This window comes from Arachis hypogaea, chromosome 12, assembly GCF_003086295.3.
Source record: "Arachis hypogaea cultivar Tifrunner chromosome 12, arahy.Tifrunner.gnm2.J5K5, whole genome shotgun sequence".
Classification (NCBI taxonomy): Eukaryota; Viridiplantae; Streptophyta; class Magnoliopsida; order Fabales; family Fabaceae; genus Arachis; species Arachis hypogaea.
The window spans coordinates 27,890,432-27,901,147 of NC_092047.1; the positions used below are offsets into that span (position 1 = coordinate 27,890,432).

Genomic DNA, 10,716 nt, shown 5'->3' on the forward strand with positions numbered 1-10,716 from the left:
AATATTTTATTCTGAGCCAATATGGCATTCAGAGTATCAACTTCAAGAACTCCCTTCTTCATAGGCGTCCCATTACTCACAGGATTCCTTTCAGAAGTGTACATGAACTGGTTATTAGCAACCATGTCAATGAGTTCTTGAGCTTCTGCAGGCGTTTTCTTTAGGTGAATGGATCCACCTGCAGAGGTATCCAATGACATCTTTGATAACTCAGATAAACCATCATAGAATATATCCAGGATGGTCCATTCTGAAAGCATGTCAGAAGGACACTTTTTGGTCAACTGTTTGTATCTTTCCCAAGCTTCATAGAGGGATTCACCTTCTTTCTGTCTGAAGGTTTGAACATCAGCTCTAAGCTTGCTCAGCTTTTGAGGAGGAAAGTACTTGGCTAAGAAAGCCGTGACCAGCTTATCCCAAGAGTTCAAGCTGTCTTTAGGTTGAGAATCCAACCATAATCTAGCTCTATCTCTTACAGCAAAAGGGAAAAGCATGAGCCTGTAGACTTCAGGATCTACTCCATTAGTCTTAACAGTATCACATATCTGTAAGAATTCAGTTAAGAACTGAAAAGGATCTTCAGATGGAAGTCCATGAAACTTGCAGTTCTGCTGCATCAGAGAAACTAACTGAGGTTTCAGCTCAAAGTTGTTTGTTCCAATGGCAGGAATGGAGATGCTTCTTCCATGTAAATTGGAATTAGGTGCAGTAAAGTCACCAAGCATCTTCCTTATATTATTATTATTTTCGGCTGCCATCTCCTCTGCCTGTTCGAAAATTTCTGAAAGGTTATCTCTGGATTGTTGTATTTTAGCTTCTCTTAATTTTCTCTTCAGAGTCCTTTCAGGTTCTGGATCTGCTTCCACAAGAATGTTCTTATCCTTGCTCCTGCTCATATGACAAAGAAGAGGGCACAGAAAAATAATAATAATAATAGAGATTCTCTTTACCACAGTATAGAGGTTCCCTTATATGAGTAGAAGAAAAGAGGAAGAAATTCGAACACAGATAGAAGAGGGGGTTCGAATTTGGTGATGATGTGAGGAAGAGATGTTGGTTAATGAATGAATAAATAGAATAGAATGAGAGAGGAGGGAATTTTCGAAAATTATTTTTGAAAAGGAGTTAGTGATTTTTGAAAATAGTTTTTGAAAAATATTTAGTATTTTTTTTTTCGAAAAAATTTTTTAAAATTAAAAATAAAAATAAGATTAATTAGTTAATGAAAAAGAAATTTTTGAAAAAGGGAGAAGATATTTTCGAAAATTGAGAGAGAGAGTTAGTTAGGTGGTTTTGAAAAAGTTAAGAAACAAACAAAAAGTTAGTTAGTTAGTTGAAACAAACTTTGAAAAGATAAGAAGTTAGGAAGTTAGAAAAGATATTTTGAAAAGATATTTTTGAAAAAGATAAGATAAGAAGATATTTTTGAAAAGATATGATTGAAATTAGTTTTGAAAAAGATTTGATTTTTAAAATCACAATTAATGACTTGATTCATAAGAAATCACAAGATATGATTCTAGAACTTAAAGTTTGAATCTTTCTTAACAAGTAAGTAACAAACTTCAAATTTTTGAATCAAAACATTAATTGTTTATGTTATTTTCGAAAATTTAATACAAAAATAAGAAAAAGATTTTTGAAAAATATTTTTGGAATTTTCGAAAATAACTAAGAATTTTGAAAAAGATTTGATTTTTGAAAAAGATTTTGAAAAAGATAAGATTTTCAAATTGAAAATTTGATTTGACTCATGAGAAACAATTTGATTTTTAAAAATTTTTGAAAAAGTCAACTCAATTTTCGAATTTGATGAGAGAAAAAAGGAAAGATAATTTTTTTTTATTTTTGAAATTTTTATGAAAAACATGAAAATTATGCAATGCATGAAATTTTTAGATCAAAACATGTGATGCATGCAAGAATGCTATGAATGTCAAGATGAACACCAAGAACACTTTGAATGCCAAGATGAACATCATAGACACAATTTTGAAAAACTTTTAATGCAAAGAAAACATGCAAGACACCAAACTTAGAATTCTTTAATGCTTACGCACTAAGAATTCAAGAATGCATATGATAAACATGAAAAGACACAAAACAAAAAATCATCAAGATCAAACAAGAAGACTTACCAAGAACAACTTGAAGATCATGAAGAACACTATGAATGCATGATATTTTCGAAAAAATGCAAGATGCATATGCAATTGACACCAAACTTATGATATGACTCAAGACTCAAACAAGAAAAACAAAAATTATTTTTGATTTTTATGATTTTCTAATTTTTTTGGATTTTTTTTTTCGAAAATTATATGAAAAAGAAAAAATAAGGATTCCAAAATTTTTAATATGAATTCCAGGAATCTTGCATTCTTAGTCTAAAGCTTCAGTCCAGGAATTAGACATGGCTCACTAGCCAGTCAAGCTTTCAAAGAAAGCTCCAGTCCAAAACACTAGACATGGCCAATGGCCAGCCAAGCTTCAGCATGTAATTCAGACATGACATGTCTGACATACCCTACAGTTGTGTAACAGCTGATGGTTGGAAGCCTCAGTCCAAAAGAATTTAGACATGGCTTTTACAGCCAGCCAGGCTTCACATGCTTCATGAAACACTAGAATTCATTCTTAAAAATTTTGAATAAAATTTTTGAAAACATTTTTATATTATTTTCGAAAACAGATGAGAAAATTTTAGAAATATTTTTGAAAAATTTTTGAAAATAAAATAAAAAGAAAATTACCTAATCTGAGCAACAAGATGAACCGTCAGTTGTCCAAACTCAAACAATCCCCGGCAACGGCGCCAAAAACTTGGTGCATGAAATTGTGATGTCCAGGCTCGAACAATCCCTGGTAATGGCTCCAAAGCTTGGTGCTTTGATCTTAATTCATAATTGTCACAACTTCGATACAACTAACCAGCAAGTGCACTGGGTCGTCCAAGTAATACCTTACGTGAGTAAGGGTCGAATCCCACGGAGATTGTTGGTATGAAGCAAGCTATGGTCACCTTGTAAATCTCAGTCAGGCAGATATAAAGTGATAATGGTGTTTTCGAATATTATATAATAAAATAGGGATAGAGATACTTATGTAAATCATTGGTAGGAATTTCAGATAAGCGAATGGAGATGCTTTTCGTTCCTCTGAACCTCTGCTTTCCTGCTATCTTCATCCAATCAGTCTTACTCCTTTCCATGGCTGGCTTTATGCAAGGGCATCACCGTTGTCAGTGGCTACATCCCCTCCTCTCAGTGAAAGATATGCTCACATGCTCTGTCACAGCACGGCCATTCATCTGTCGGTTCTCGATCATGCTGGAATAGGATTCGCCCTCCTTTTGCGTCTGTCACTAACGCCCAACAATCGCGAGTTTGAAGCTCGTCACAGTCATTCAATCATTGAATCCTACTCAGAATACCACAGACAAGGTTTAGACCTTCCGGATTCTCTTGAATGCCGCCATCATTCTAGCTTACGCCACGAAGATTCTGGTTAGGAGATCTAAGAGATATTCATTCTAGCTTATTTCATGTAGAACGGAAGTGTTTGTCAGGCACGCGTTCATAGGGGAGAAGAATGATGAGCGTCACACATAATCATCACCTTCATCATGTTCTTGGGTGCGAGTGGATATCTTAGAAGCGAAATAAGAAGAATTGAATAGAAAACAGTAGTACTTGCATTAATCTTTGAGGAACAGTAGAGCTCCACACCTTAATCTATGGAGTGTAGAAACTCTACCGTATGAAAATACATAAGTGAAGGTCCAGGCATGGCCGTGTGGCCAGCCCCCATGGTCTAAGAACAATGCGTTCAAAGATGATCCTAAGATCCTAAGATGATCAAAAGATGCCTAATACAATAGTAAAAGGTCCTATTTATAATAAACTAGTCACCAGGGTTTACATGAGTAAGTAATTGATGCATAAATTCACTTCCGGGGCCCACTTGGTGTGTGTTTGGCCTGAGCTTAAGTGTAGCACGTGCAGAGGCCATTTGTGGAGTTGAACGCCAGTTTCTGTGCCAGTTTGGGCGTTCAACTCTGGTTTTGGATCCTTTTCTGGCGCTGGACGCCAGATTTGGGCAGAAGGCTGGCGTTGAACGCCAGTTTACGTCATCTAATCTTGGCCAAAGTATGAACTATTATATATTTCTGGAAAGCCCTGGATGTCTACTTTCCAACGCAATTGGAAGCGCGCCATTTCGAGTTCTGTAGCTCCAGAAAATCCACTTTGAGTGCAGGGAGGTCAGAATCCAACAGCATCAGCAGTCCTTTTTCAACCTCTGAATCTGATTTCTACTCAAGTCCCTCAATTTCAGCCAGAAAATACCTGAAATCACAGAAAAACACACAAACTCATAGTAAAGTCCAGAAATGTGAATTTAACATAAAAACTAATGAAAACATCCCTAAAAGTAATTAGATCCTACTAAAAACATACTAAAAATAATGTCAAAAAGCGTATAAATTATCCGCTCATCACGTATCATAACAGAACCAGAGGCACTGTGGGTGAGAATTATCACCCATAGTGAAAGGGGCAACACTCATAAGTTATTTGAAAATGCAAGGAATCGACAACATTCACAAGTGGGAAAGGAGCTAAAGAGAGTGTGGCCAAGATTGAGAGAAAACTGTAGATGGATTATAGGGGATGGAGGCAAGGCTCTATTTTGGAAGGACTGTTGGATCCCTAATACTAGGAGCCGAATTGAGGAGAGTGTAAATCAGATTCCTACAGAAATAGCGGGGAAAAAGATAATTGATTATGTGAATGAAGGAGGATGGAACATTTTGAGCATGGAGTCATTCCTTACAACCCATACTTTACAAAAAATAAAATCACAAATCCCACCAAATAAAGATAAAGGAAGAGATATCTTATGCTGGATACATAAATCGGATGGTATTTTCACAATTTTATCAACTTATAAAATGCTAAACAGAACAAGAAAGAAAACAAGATATAGAGAGTTATATGAAAATGGAGAGGACCAGAGAGAATAAGGACCTTTATTTAGCAGACTGCACATAGAAAACTCTTGACTTTCGGAAGGAAAGCTAGATTAATAAGAACATCACCGTTCTGTCATAAGTACCTCCAGACGAAAAAAACCATACTTCATGCCTTGAGGGACTGCCCGAGTGCTGCAACAATATGGTTCAAATTTGCTTAACCATCTGTAATAGTGCCTTTCCTTTCAGTTTCCATCCAATCCTGGATAGAATTAAATATGTTGAATGATTTAGGGAAGAATGGTCAAAATGAATGGAAAGATGAGTTTCTGGTAGGATGCTGGTGGCTATGGAGATGTAAAAATATAGAAGTGCATAATTCTAATTTCAATAGACCTTCAAATACTGTTCAGGTTATTAGAGAATGTATAGCCAGCTACAAGATGACATTCCAGAAGAAGTACCTCTTGGTAGAACACGAGAAGACAAGAAGAACAAACTCTAAATGGCAATCACCTCCACTTGGATGGGTCAAATTGAACAATGATGGTTCATCTCACCTGCAAAGTCAAAAGAGTGGGTGCGAGAGTTTATTAAGAACTTGTCGGGGAGAATGGATTGGAGGTTTCATGGCTCACCTGGGGAGTTGCTTGTCCGAAAAAGTAGAACTTTGGAGGTCATACATAGACTGCGGATAGCTGCAGAGCTGGGAATGAGAAGGATAGAAGCCGAGCTAGACTCTATGGAGACGCTGAAAATAATAAATCAATGTAGCACTGAAACAAATATGCACACTGAAGCAACAAGAGAAATTGCCCAGTTCAAGAGAAGACTTTGGAAAATAGTTTTTAGACACATAACAAGAAAAGCTAACCATTGTGCATATTTACTTGCAAGAGAAAGTAGTAAGACCGAATGTCCCTTTAAATTCATAGATGCTCTCCCGAAAGACCTAACTAGTTTGAACTTTGATGATGTGAAAGGGTTAGCACTATCCCAAAAAATGTTTTGTAATCTTTGAGTTTTGATTGTTTTCTTTAACATTTTTTTATCTGTACTTAGCTCCCTTTCTTTAACCAAAAAAAAAAAAAAACCATAAAAAAGAAAAAAGAATATTTACACTACGACATATAAATTTAACATTTGTATACAATCAAGAACAAATCAAGAAATTTTAATAGAGGTATAAATTTTAGACAAATTTTTTAATTTTTTATTATATTTCTTATTGCATTAAAACAATTCAGACATAATATGTAGTTATTGAATTGGTTTTATCTATAGATAAAAAAAATCTTATAAATTTTTTTTATAATTTTATTTTTGACATGACAATTATATAAAAGAGACAACAATATCAATAACATTATACAATTACAAAATATCAGTAATATATAATGTATTTAGTTAAGAAGTTATCACATATCTTATTAACTAAAATTAATTCTTTCAAAAACTTTAAAAAACTTAAAAATAAATCATAAACTATTAATTACTTAAAAGACACGGTAGCTGAAATTAAATAAATTAAGATAAAAAAATAAAGTATTTTTAATTTTTTATCTTTTAGGAATGTTAATTTAAAAAAAAGAGTATTTTTTATAAGAAAAAAACATTTGAAGTACACAATATAATTACCAAAACATAACTATGTAAGTCATCATGATTAGTATTCTATATAATAATATAAATGTTAAATATGTTAATATTAAAAGAACAAATGAATTTTTTTTAAAAATAAACATAGAGATGAATATATAGAAACTAATTTAAAAAGTATAAAAACTTGAGTGTATGATATTAAATTAATTACGTAAAAATATTAATAAACTAAATAGTTGAGACATAAACTCATCACATAATAAAAAATAATTTATATAAAACTAGTAAATTATATAATATTTTTTATTTCCTTAAACACATATTTCATACATGTATAAATCCTTCAAATTTTGGGAGGGAACGAAGACCACTACTCGGCCCACTATATCCATCCCCACATACAATCGACTGCTTTTTCTTGAAATTTTAGCACATTATTTCCTGCTATCTCAAACTCAGCTTCTCATAATAATTGACAAAGCAAGCTTCTACAAGCATAATAATATATAAAGGAAAGGGATTTCTTGTCTAAGATATCATGAAACGTGAATGTGAGATGCGAAGCAAGAGAACAAGACATAGCACAATACATAATAAACAATTAAACTTGATCAATAATGGCACGAATTAAACTCTATTATATAAGCTTAAATTTTCAATAAAAATAACAGGAAGCCAAATTTACCTCCAGTTGTACTCATATGCATATATAATGAATAAATAAACTCCTCAACTTAACTCTCTTGAACATGTGCAAATTTACCTTGTTGCTTGCAGAAACTAATGGATACGGTGAGTTCATTACTGTGAACTTGCTTTTGAAAGACCATTCCTTCTCCAAATGACAGATTTCGTGCATCACAGGATGCATGGTGAATGAGATTGTTACCGAATTTTGTGCAACACTTTCCCAAGTTGTTTGGAGGCTTGATTAGCAGCAACAGCATTCAGATTGAAATTGAATGTGGATAGTAACAAATTACAAACTCAACTAGCCAATAACGCATAGTTTCATTTATTTGAACAGAGGAGGAGCAATGAGTTGTAAGATATTCAAACATAATCTGTCTTTTTTTTTTAAAATAAAATATTATTTCTAACTATTAAAGATTTGAGCGCACATAATTTCCGAAAAGATATATACTAACTTGATACCATCAAAGATTGGGTTAATACTTAATACTATAAAACTACCTAAAATGTTAGTGCAGTGAGTAGTTTTGTCAAACTAATCCAATCCATTATGAGTATTGAATTAATTTACATCTTTTATGGTTAAAAGTTAAAACTGAGGAGTGCACTTTTTTTATTTTTTTCCTCAATTTTTTATAAAGTATGATATTTTATCATTTGGAATAATAATTAAATTAGTCCCTAAATAATAGTCGATCATCAATTTTGTTTCCAAATAACTTTTTTTAATTAAATTAGTACATGAAAAATTTAAAATTAATCACGTTTGTCCCTCTATCAATATGTTAAGAGATTTTGTTAATAATTATACCACGTGAAACGTTAATACCTCCTTCCATTTACAGCACTCAATTGTTCTTCTTTCACACTCAAGACGACGCCCTACAGAAAACCAAAAGCTAGAACTCACTCAACATTTTGCCATAAAGATATACTAAATAAACAATACAAGATCAACAAAAAGATGAAGAGAAAATGTATTCTACACTTCTATAGAAAAAGCATTCTAAAGAATCAATCAATCAGAATTAACAAGAAGTCATCTATCTATTTTCTGTATGAACAAAAATATGTCATAAGCAGTGACGGATCCAGAAAATTTTGATAGTGGGGGCAAATATATATATATAAAATAATAATAATAATAATAATTTTTAAAATAAAAATATTATGCATACATAAAAATTAGTTATCAAATTATTTATTAATCATTATATATTCATATATAAATATATGTATTATTTAATTTATTTTTAATGTATATTTTTTATTTCAATATATATACACAGATAGTTATTTTGATGTAAATATAACATGGTTAGTTTTTATAATATCTAATTTTACAAATTAAAACACTAAAATAATCATTTATAAATAGGATAAAGTATATTTGTTGTCTTTAAAGTTTGACAAAAATTTTAAAAATATCCCTAAGTTTTATTTTGTTTCAATTTTGTCCCAAAAGTTTTCGATTTGCATCAAATATACCCCTGACAGCTAATTTTTCAAAAAATTTAAGATCGATTCAACAACAATTTTATAAGAACAGCCCCTCAATACAAGCAAGTCAAGCATAATTTTCATGCATTATTGTTATATTGGTCTTAAATTTTTTGAAAATTTAGCCTCCGAGGGTATATTTGATGCAAATCGAAAATTTCTGGAACAAAATTGAAGCAAAATAAAACTTAGGGGTATTTTTAAAATTTTTGCCAAACTTCAGGAACAAAAAATATACTTTACCCTTATAAATATCTGTCTTTTTATATAGGATAATGCTACATATTCATATTTTTTTGTTAATCAAGTCCAATCAAATTTGTCTAAGACAACAAAAATCAGTTATGGCTAATATTATTTTAAGTTTTATTGTTTAACTTGGTTAGATTTAGTTCATAAAAAGAGTTGGATGTGTAGTCTTTTTTTTACATATATATAAATAAATACTTATTTAAAAATTTACTTCTTATACAATTAGAAGTCAATTCTTATTGAGATTCATAGTTAAAAAAGTTCTTTCAATTAATGTAGTTATAGAAAAAAATTAAAACTAATATAAAAAAAAAAGATAAATAACACTCTTTCGAGTTGATTTCTAAGAAAAAATATAAATTTTATTTAAATTGAGAATTGATCATTCTAATGACATCTAATATGAAATTTTTAAATTGACTATAAAATACCAAAAGTTGAGTAAAAAATTATTGTGGGGTCAAATTTAATAATTTAGTGGGAGAGAATAAATATTATTATTATATACTACTAAAAAAAATTTCAAATCGTAGTAGAGCGATTGCCCCACACTCATATACATGCATCCGTCCCTGATTGTTATTAATTTTTTAAAAATTCAATGGGGGCAATTGCCCCACACAGCCACACATAGATCCGTCCCTGGTCATAAGCATAGTAATCACAATAATAGCAGGCAAGTTAAACAAAATGGATCAAAAGAAATTGCTCAACAGTGCAGAAAAATATTTCTCAATAAAAAATAAGCAAAATAGTTAAAAGCAATATTGATTACAGAAAAGGGATTTGACAACATGCAAAATTGAAATCCTCCCTACAACACCCTCAAAAATAGGGATAAATATTTCTAATAGTAACATACACTCATGATTCGTGCTTGCATGTCCTAGTGTGATTAGAAATTTTAAGAATTGTAAGTATGTAATCAGTGAAAATTTCTCTAATTTATTGAAATTACTTCTATTTTTAGTGAAAATTTTTAAGTTATTTGTTATAATTTTAGCCTTCAAATAAACTTGAACACCAGATAAAAAACTATAGTAACGAATCAGTTAAAGAACTAGTTGTCGAATTTCATCACGCAGATCAAATTCTTTAGATAGTTTGAGGGTGCACAACATATACTAGAGGAGCCGATAAACATTGACGAATTATTTATCTTAATCTTAAGATTGGAGGATAAATGGTGGTCCAATGGAATTAATATTTGGCACTTATTTAAATAAAAATATTAAAAATATCTTTTATAAAGAGTCTTGTATAAAAAATGTGTTTTATTTATTTAGTCACATTTTAAAAAAATAATATTTTTATAACATATTAAATCAAACCCTATAATTCATCATCTAATAATAAAAAAGAAAAGTATATGGAACTAACTCCTAACCAGTCAAAAATTGAACAACTCAATTAATTATAATTATCTTAATTAGTTTTATTCATTTTTAATTTAAAATATTTGTTATTAATTGCTTTTAACTCAAAATAAGTTTTTGAATGATACGTTCCAAAAACTGCTCCTGGGATCACGGAAGTGAAGTCAAGCCCGATTCTTCACCCTCTCTCCCTCTTGGCAGCTACGGTGCATGGTTCTCTCTTCTTAACATCAACGGCGCCAACCTCCTCCATCCGACCATCCAAGCGGCGCTCCCTTCTCAAGTGAAGTCAAGGATCCCGATTCTTCACCCTCTCTCCCT

The 10,716-nt window shown here is 31.4% G+C and overlaps 1 non-coding gene across 1 annotated transcript; it reads left to right on the plus strand.

The window, feature by feature from the left end:
• Positions 1-254: 254 nt before the first annotated feature.
• LOC112730918 (small nucleolar RNA R71) lies at positions 255-362 on the plus strand. The gene has a single exon (XR_003166719.1). It is a non-coding gene; the product is annotated as a small nucleolar RNA R71 (small nucleolar RNA).
• The last annotated feature ends 10,354 nt before the right edge of the window (positions 363-10,716 follow it).